Source organism: Cupressus sempervirens, chromosome 10 (assembly GCF_028749045.1).
Source record: "Cupressus sempervirens isolate cs-2001-9-10 chromosome 10, ASM2874904v1, whole genome shotgun sequence".
Classification (NCBI taxonomy): Eukaryota; Viridiplantae; Streptophyta; class Pinopsida; order Cupressales; family Cupressaceae; genus Cupressus; species Cupressus sempervirens.
This window is the reverse complement of record NC_143127.1, coordinates 474,471,810-474,481,607: the sequence shown is the minus strand read 5'-3', so window position 1 is coordinate 474,481,607 and position 9,798 is coordinate 474,471,810. Positions and strand designations below refer to the sequence as shown.

The following is a 9,798-nucleotide window of genomic DNA, read 5'->3' as shown; positions in this document are numbered from 1 at the left end:
CCATGCCTAATAGTTTCGATCGAAACTTTGAATGCGAGTTTCCCCGCGATTTAAAAGTTTTGATCGAAACTATGAAACCCGCTAGCATAAATAACGGCGCGGTCGGATTCTCTCCTCATTATTTCGATTGAAAGTTGGAGAGAGACTGGCATCCGCTTTATCAACCGTCTGAAAAAGGTATGAAACATTTTTTTTTCCTTTTTTCTATTGTTTTAGTTAAAATTTATATGTTTTTTCATATATTTTATTGTTTTTTATATATGTTTCTTTGTATATTTTATTTTGCTATTCATGCTTAAGCCTCTAATGTTATTATGAATCTCTAAATTAGATCTAAGTATATAATATTGTCTTTTAATTTAAAGTTTATTTAAAAATTTATTATTTTAGATGTTTTGAAATGTATTTAATTTATGTATTTATTACAATGTTGAATGATTAGATTAGATGTAAATTTATTGTTTAAGTTACATGTAATTTTACAAATAAATATAATTTTGACTTAGAACCATATAACCTTGACCTAGAACCATATAACCTTGACCTAAAACCATATAACCTTGACCTAAATTCATTATTTAAACTATAATCACGACCTAACCATATAGTTATGTACAATAAAACCCTAAACATATATAACTAAGTACTTAATCACATAACAACTCGCCAAGGGATCCAAACAAAAAACTTCTAATACTATTTAAAATGATTTTACTTAAATTGTATTGTACTTTGTTTCATGGATCAAAAATGGATGATGTAAACTATTTTATAAATGTATATTCTTTCAACCTTTCATACCCTGTGACATGTACAGTGGATGATTGTGCATTCCGAATTAATTTGCCAAGTGGCATTCGGAACAAATGTATATAAATTATTTAAATGGATTGAACTGAAGTCTAGTTAATATTATTTCATGTGGATGTGTTATTTATTTTACTTTTAGTACTTATAATTATTTTAAAATGAAATGTAAATGTGCTCATTAAGGAATTTTCAATCTCTTATGTTTTTTATAATTGTAAATTATTGTATGTATGTTATTGTTTTCTTAGTAAAACTTTTGATTAGTTCTTTGGATCCCTTGGCTAGGCCTCATTTAGAATTAACTATAATGTCAGTTTGTAAATTGAATTTAAAAATAATCTAAGTATATAATTAAATATATTATAATTCAATCACATGTCTTAACTTGGGTCCAGATCCTAAATTAAATACATATATAAGAATGTCAGAGATTAATTTGCATCTAGGTAAGAATATAACATACATATACATAACTTAGAATGTGTATTACCTAAAGAATACATGTTACAACCTTTAATTAATAAAAGTTAATTATAAGAACATAACTTGATTAAATGATATACAAGTTACATAAAAAAATGTACATCATATAATCTAATGTTCATGTAAAGATTAAATATATTTAACTTAAATTTTAACTCTTAAGTTCCTTAATGCTAAACAGTAGCCCTAAATTATACTAAACCTGGTCATAATCCTAACTGTAAAACCCTTTAATCATAAATTATAACCCCTAATCTTAGATACACACTTGAAACCATAAATTTTTTCTAAATCTCAATTTGAACCGTAGAGGTCTAAATGATAAACCCCAACATTAAATAGTAAATCATATTAATACTTGATCCTAACTTTAATTATATAAATTTATTTAAACTATGTGTTAAAACCATAATCAAAATTTTTATTGCTAATACAAATCCTAACCCTCAGAATCATACTTCTAGTTCAACATGATGTAAACCCATACCCTAACCCTCTAACCATACTTCTAGCAATGATCATGTACAAACCTATAACCTATAATCATAAATGTTAAACCATGACCCTAAATTATACTAAACCCTACAATCAAGATGTATGTACACTAAGATCCTAAAATTTGTTAAATTTAAATGCTAAACTCTAATTTTAAAAGCTAGCTAGATATAAACTAATTTTAAGTACTAAACCATTATTCTAACCCTAATCATAAATTATAATGGTAAGTTCCCTTATACTAGATGATAAGCCCCAACCCATATCCTAAATTATAAGCCCTAATCAGAATCCTAGATTCATAAATTTAAACCCTGATGTACAAACCATTTAACCCTAAAAATAATACTAATACCAATGTCAACCCATATCCTAACCCTATAAATAGTACTAATAGAAATGTAAACCCAATGTACCCTAACCCTAGAATCATAACTATAACCCTAAATCCTAAATGCTAACTTGCCTACTTTACTAACCCTAATTGATCTAGACTATAATTTCTACTCAGGTACTTGGGACCTCTGACCACATGATCCTAACCCTTTAATCATGGTCTCAATCCTAAATCATAGCCCTAACCATAATTCTAACTCTAACCCTAAACCTAAAACTAAAATTTAATTATCCAAACCCTAACCCTAACCTCAAGATCTTAAAATTTAATTTCTAAACCCTTATATTATAAATGATAATTTATGGGCTAAATCATAAGATTATAAATATATATAATCCATGCATATCATATCAAAAGAATCATATAGAAATGTCATAATTTAGCATTATATCTTAATATTTAACACTAAAATAAACTAACCCCTGGATCAACCCTAAACCAAATTGAATATATCAAACTAGATTGAAAGGTAACCCTGGCCCTTAACTAATTAATATTATACTTATAAACCAAATTGAATTAAACCATGATCATAAACAGGTAATTATATATCCCAAGTTAATAGTAGAAACCTTGAATTTAACCTTAAATCCTTTCCCCAACCATTAACAAAATTGAACTGTTACCCTTTAAGATTGAATTGAAACGTTAATTCAATTTATTAACTCTTGTCCTAATTGAAACCTAAGCATGTAAACCTAATCAAACAGTACAAACCAAATTGAATCCTAATCCTAAAACTAATTAAACATTGATATCAAGGTCTCAAAATGATACATCAATGTTATATATATGTACACAAATAGATCTATATATGCATATGTGTCATGATATGTATATTTGCACATATCATGTGCACGTGTATATATATGCACACGTATGCATGTATATATACACATGTGCATGATAGATCTATCTGTGCAAATATACATATCATGTACATGTATATACGCATATATCTATATGCACATATTTAAACTTCGTGGACCTAAATTACATCTGAAAAGTTTATGTGCCCACATATGTCTAAAACCTTTGAACATTCAATCTAACTTAGATAGAAATATAACTTGCACACATGTAGTTCTTAAAAGGTCCCTGAGTTACAAACATTATATATATAACAACATATGTGTTTTAAAATTTAGTTTTCTTTTAAGGTATATGTTCATTTAAGTTTTAGGACTTTTATATATATGTAGACATGTACGTGCATGTTTAATTTTATTAAAACAATTTAGATACAAGTTTTTTAATTGTGTCAAATTGTACATACATATATGTTAATATAAATTTCAAGTTTATTAAATGTCATACATTTTAATTTTAATTTTTCAGGTTTACACATTATACACGCACCTACATACATTGACATGGCTGATCAACAGCCTTCTATCCCCCTCGAGTAGCCTGTCCCCCTCGAGCAGCCTATACCCGGGCCCGAGCAGCCTATCCCGGGCCCTGAGCAACAGCCTATACCCAGGCCCGAGCAGCCTATCCCAGGCCCTGAGTAGTAGCCTATCCCCCCTGAGCAGCATCATGTCCCCTATGATCAGCTACCTATCCCACCTCAGGAGCTCTATGATCGCACTAACTAGGAGATTCATAGACTCCAGGAATCCCTGACTAGTGGCACATGCTCCAGTGTTTATAGTGGTACATGCTAGACTATCTTACGCAGCCTGACATTTATTCGAGATGAGATTCATGGCACTGCCCCATATTCTGTACATACTATACAGGTTGTCCTTGACAGTAAGAGATGAGAGGTCTCCTCTGGTCTTTCACTCCAGGAGGTGTAGGGCTTGGTGCCCAAAGATGTCCTGAAGAGGGAATGTTTCCCTCATTATCTTTCACAAAAGTATGTGAAGGGGTATTCTCCCCTTAAGTGTACAGATCCACAGATGGCTGCATTAATATACCCATGCTTCCTTGCTGCCCATGGTCGTTATCCAAATAATGACCAAATTCCACTCTATTTTGCCCGACAGCTTTATGCAGAGGTTCGCTTACGCAAGGCGGTGAACTACACAGATTTACCAGGACATTTAGGACAGTGGCATGGTAGATTGGCTGATAGGCAGCTAGGTCGTCCCCCACTAGCACATAGATCGATTATCGAAGAGGGGGCATCTACTATTTCCCCTGTGTTAGGTCCATCAGCTGATGAGGCCATGTGTAGCACTCAGTTACGTGGGGTCCTTCAGGGAGTTGGAGAGATTGCAAGAGTTGTCAGATCTATTTTGAGTGATGAGGTTGGTCAGTATTTGATGTCTCGTCGGCGTTCCATATCATCATCCTATGCTTCATCTTCAGGAGACTTGTACAGTGCAGCAGGCATCCCTTCAGTGGCTAGCTTAGAGGGTCTCACTGGAGTGTTGGCACGAGATACTATGATTGGTCTGGCTGAGGATTTATTAGATACATATAGATTTGTATCAGCGCATCTTGGCATACCCATATCAGATGTTCGAGATCGTGTCCATGGTAGTACTAGGACACATCCTCAACCATATTCGTCTCATCGATCAGGTAGTGGTCATGGTGGTAGTGCACATGATGATCCATCTACTGACCACTCTTTTGCTCCACAGAGACATATACATACCACAGACCCTTCAGCCAGTGTTATAGTGTAGGCTCAGAGTTCAGATGTGGGCCTTGATGATGTTGATTTGAGCTTGTCGACCACAGGATGGATGGACTTGTTGACACGTGATGATTCTACTTCTATGCCATCTCATGTACATAGTCCACTTGGCTCGTCATTATTAGGACATGTGCCAGTCACCAGCCATGGGACCCGCGTAGATGCAGAGATTGAGCTTGATGCGACGCAATGTAATCTGGATACATTAGTCGGCACGATCGATGCTAGGCAGTCCAAGTATTATCAGATGCCACCATCTACATAGGTAAAAAAAAATTTGTTCATGTTAAAATTTCAATCATTTCAAACTAATTTAATTTAGACATGTGCATGTGTGCACATGTACATGTATATCATGCACGTAGATTCAAATGTAATCATGTAGAGAAATTTGAATTTGATGTGTTGCCCGTGCACGTGTACAATGTAGGGGGACATGCCTATTTTTACTCCAGCTTTGATGCTAGATCGTGTACGTCGTCAAGACTCATTGGATGATGTTAGTAGTGGACAAGTAATGTTTATTTATCTTTTGATTAAATGCATGTACATGTATTTCAATATCACTTTCTCTTGATTAAATGTATGTATGTATTGATATCACTTTCTCTTGAATTTATATATAGGGCTCAGCACATCCTAGTGAGCACCTTGATACTAGTCAGTCTTCAGAGCGCGTTGTGAGGAGGCGTGGCGATGATAGTCCTGCACGTGATGATCTATAGTTTTTTTTATCTAGATGATTTGTTGTAGACTTTCATCTAGAGAGACATTCATATATGTTAGATAGACACTTTATATATACACATGATGCATGTTATATTTATATTTGATTTGATATAGATGTACCTGGATTTACATGTCTACATGTGTGCATGCTATATTTATATTTTATATTATCTTTTGATAGATCTCTAGATAGATACATGTTTTTGTTATTTGTTCTCAAGATGATTGATACATGTTACATTATGTTGTGGAATCTAATGTACATACTAGATCTAGATGATAGTATATTATAAATTGTTTCTATCTAAGATATGTAAGTAATTTATTTAGATATGTACGTGCATGTTTAATATATTGATTAAATTTAGATATATATATAAATAGTTCATGTAATTTAAATGTTTGGTAATATATTGAACATGTATTAAATGTTAAAGTATCAGGTAATTAGTTTTACATAATTCCTAACTCAAGTAAATCTATAGAACTCATCTCTTTTATTTGTACACATATCCTAGAATTTTATCCCCTTAAGCCCAATGTTGTAAAATTCAAGTCCAACTTAAAACATGTACATGTTCAAAATTTAGTTTAAACAAATTGCAATTTGATATTGAAAGATCACATGTCAAGTAATTAGTTAAATCAAAAGCTCACATGTCCTAAAATTGAAAGCACATGTACTAATTAGTTAAATTGAAAGTGTACATATCTTCTAAAATTCACAAGTTAAATGAAATAGAAAGTTCAATATAATAGAAAGCTAAATGAATTCTTGCATTGAGTTAAAAATGAAAGAGTAAAAGTTCAATTTAGAAAATTAGTTATTGGACACCAAATTTCAAATTGTTCAACACAATTTGAAATAGTTTGAACCAAATTTCAAATTGTTCTTGAGTTACATTTCAAATTTTAATCATAGTGAAATTTTAATTCAAGTGCACACATGTATCCTAGGATTTTATCCCCTTAAGCCCAATGTTCTAATTCAAGTCCAACTTAAAACATGTACATGTTCAAAATTTAGTTAAACAAATCGCAATTTGAACTTGAAAGCTCACATGTCCTAAAATTGAAAGCTCACATGTCAGGTAATTAGTTAAATTGAAAGCTCACATGTCCTGAAATTGAAAGCACATGTCCTAATTAGTTAAATTGAAAGCGTACATGTGTCCAAAAATTGACAAGTTAAGTGAAATAGAAAGTTCAATATAATTAATTTTACAAACTCCTAATTTCATCCTCTAAAGACAAGTGGTGTTCGAATTTCTTTCGCTCAAGGTGCACATGTCAGGTAATTAGTGTACACACATGTACATATAAGTTCATAATTTCTATAATTAGTTACTTTAGAAAATTCAAAATGAAAGAGTAAAAGTTCAATTTAGAAAATTAGTTATTCCACGAAATTTCAAATTGATCAAATGATTGTTCAACCAAATTTCAAATAGTTTGAACCAAATTTCAAATTGTTCTTGAGTTACATTTCAAATTAGGAGTTGTTTCTATCTCATATCAAGTGGATCAGCTCGTTCTTGGATATCATTTAATATTTTCTCATGATCATCAATATGGAGCCTCCACTTACGTATTCCAAGTCCTTTGACTGGATGAAGAGTTAGACCAGTAGCAATAACATGGTTACTATATTGATATACCTTATTGTTAGGTTGATAATCGGTGAAATGAATCCCACTTTTAAGTACTTTTATTTGCTTCAAATATGTTCCTTGTACAACAACAGAACCTGCACATGTACACATTTAAAAAATACATCAATCTTGAATTTAAGTCAAAGAATTTGAATTCATTAAAAATATAGATACTTGACATACATATATACATAATTCAACTATATACTAACCTGTGGGAAAAACAATTTCATCACTTATTTTAGTCTTTGTTAGCCTCTCTCTTTCCATGGTGCAACGTAATAAATAATAGCTAGCACCTTCTACATTTTTTGATTCTGCTATGACTGCAAAAACATTTCCTACACAAACTTATATATGTCAAAATTCTAGATACACGTCATTTACATAAGTACATATATATAATAAAAATTAACCAAAATTATTTAAAATGTATACATGTACATGATCTAGGTATATATATAGTTCATACATACCAACTCTGATCAATCTTGAAATATGGTTATAATCACTAGAAATCAATGGAATATCATCATAGTTTTCATCCTCAAACTCATTTGTATTAATAACATCTAGTGGCACCAAAGTCCATTCACCCACATATCCACGTTCGTGATTAATGCAACCACCATAGTCTTCATCAATACAATTAGGACAAAAACATGAGTATTCTCTTGTATACAATGACCACACATTACTATTTGTACTCATGACTTAATACAAAGATCGTGTCTTCTCTACCCTCTTGCATGCATGCATTGATCTTCTATCAACACCTGAATGTGTACAAAAGGTCCATAATTTAGTTAGAGATCATCTAAGGTAACATATTAAATATACATTTTAAGATTCAATTTAAAAATATGAACAAATTAATTTATATATACCTGATACCTCCCAAAACACTCTAAATGGTATGACTCGATCCGCTTCTGATGATGTGTTATCTATATTTGTTGGCACCAAAAAATGTGTTTTGCACCACTCAACCACATCATGAGCATTATTAATGTGATATCCTTTATAGTCCATTTGATACTTTCTTAAAGCACGTTTGATACAAGCTCCTGCACCATCATGCTCACCCTTTCCATTTCCACTCTCAAAAAAACTCCAAATGTGTGGTATATTAAGGTATCGATGATATCTACATAATGCATAAAATGGTCTAGCTGATTTAAATTGTGTTGCACATCCATCTGACCATACCAAATGTTTTTCTATTTTAATGTTTTTCTTTTTCAAATATTCAAAAAATGTCTTAAAACAATGTTCCACAAAATGTGTGTCATGTTCTTTGTCATCACTAATATAAAAGTGATACTCTTTTTTAATGACTCGTGCTTGATTTGTACTTTCCACACCATCCAGATCAATTTGTGCATGTCGATAAGACACTTGAACCATAATAGTAACCTGCTCTATATAGTAGTATTCTGCTTGAAGTTGTTTTTGAGATACGAAAGAGTAATTCTCTGCAAAGTCAACAACAGATAGAATTGTTTCGAGTGGGAAAGTTTCTCTTAGTGTTTGAAATTGTTCTGCTTGCCACTTAGCAAAAAATGCATGGTGTATATATGGTTGAATCAATTTATGAAAATTTGACATAAATTCTCTAGCCAATATCTCATCCTCTACATATTCTAACCTTGTTGATTCTTTTCCAGCTTTTGTTTCTGACTTTATGTACTTATATCTCTTACATTTTACCATCCTTGTCGTATTAGTATCTTCTTCTCTCAAAGGAAATTTAGTCAAGTTACCACATGTTTCACAAGTTCCTCTTATGCAATCTATTTCACGAACACAGTCATTTGGTTTGTCACATAAGATTAATGTTATGAATTGACTCGGTCATTTAGGAAAAGTATTTTGAGAAGTTTCACCACTTTCTTCTATCATCTTTTGAAACCCTTCATAGTACAAATCAAATTCAACATGATATCGACAACAACATGTTTCAAAAGATTTATTTATCTTCACAAAATAGGGCTTCAATCTTTCAAACATTGTTTGTCCAATCTTTATGTTAGGATTTAAATTACAAAATGAGAGATACAATTCATGTTGAGTGACATCCAACCAATGTTTTGCATGTTGAATATATTCCTTAGGCCCAATCCTCTGCTTGATGATATCTCTTCTATTTGGTGAAGGATGAGTATTATCAATCCAAAATTGAATAACTAAGTTCTTAATTGTTTCCCCAATCATGTCAGATCGAGGAGCTCTACACATTAGTGCCCAATTGCCTTCTAATGTACTATCATTCAAATTGTTTCTCCTTTTCAGATAATGTAGTATTGTCTTTCGACTATACCCTAAATGAGATGATAATGAAGAGATCTGTCTATTTTGGGATGTTTTCTTATTTAAAATAGATGTCAGTATCACTCTTCGTGCAATGGATTTATCTACAGATCTAGTTTTTTTCCCAATGGAATGTAACCCTTCCTTAACACTTTCAACAATATCTTTTTCTAGTTTAGAAGTCCTCATCTTTTTTATACTTGTATCTATACCCAATAGTCTCAGTGGCTCTATTAATTCATCTTTGAGAAGTGAAATTGATAATAGTTGAG

The 9,798-nt window shown here is 31.8% G+C and overlaps 1 long non-coding RNA gene across 1 annotated transcript; it reads right to left on the bottom strand.

Annotated features, from left to right (window-relative positions):
• Positions 1–7,479: 7,479 nt before the first annotated feature.
• On the bottom strand, positions 7,480–7,884 carry LOC149534748 (uncharacterized). The gene is made up of 2 exons (XR_016356758.1): positions 7,693–7,884; positions 7,480–7,557 (listed from the first exon to the last, which is right to left on the bottom strand). It is a non-coding gene; the product is annotated as an uncharacterized LOC149534748 (long non-coding RNA).
• Positions 7,885–9,798: the final 1,914 nt, after the last annotated feature.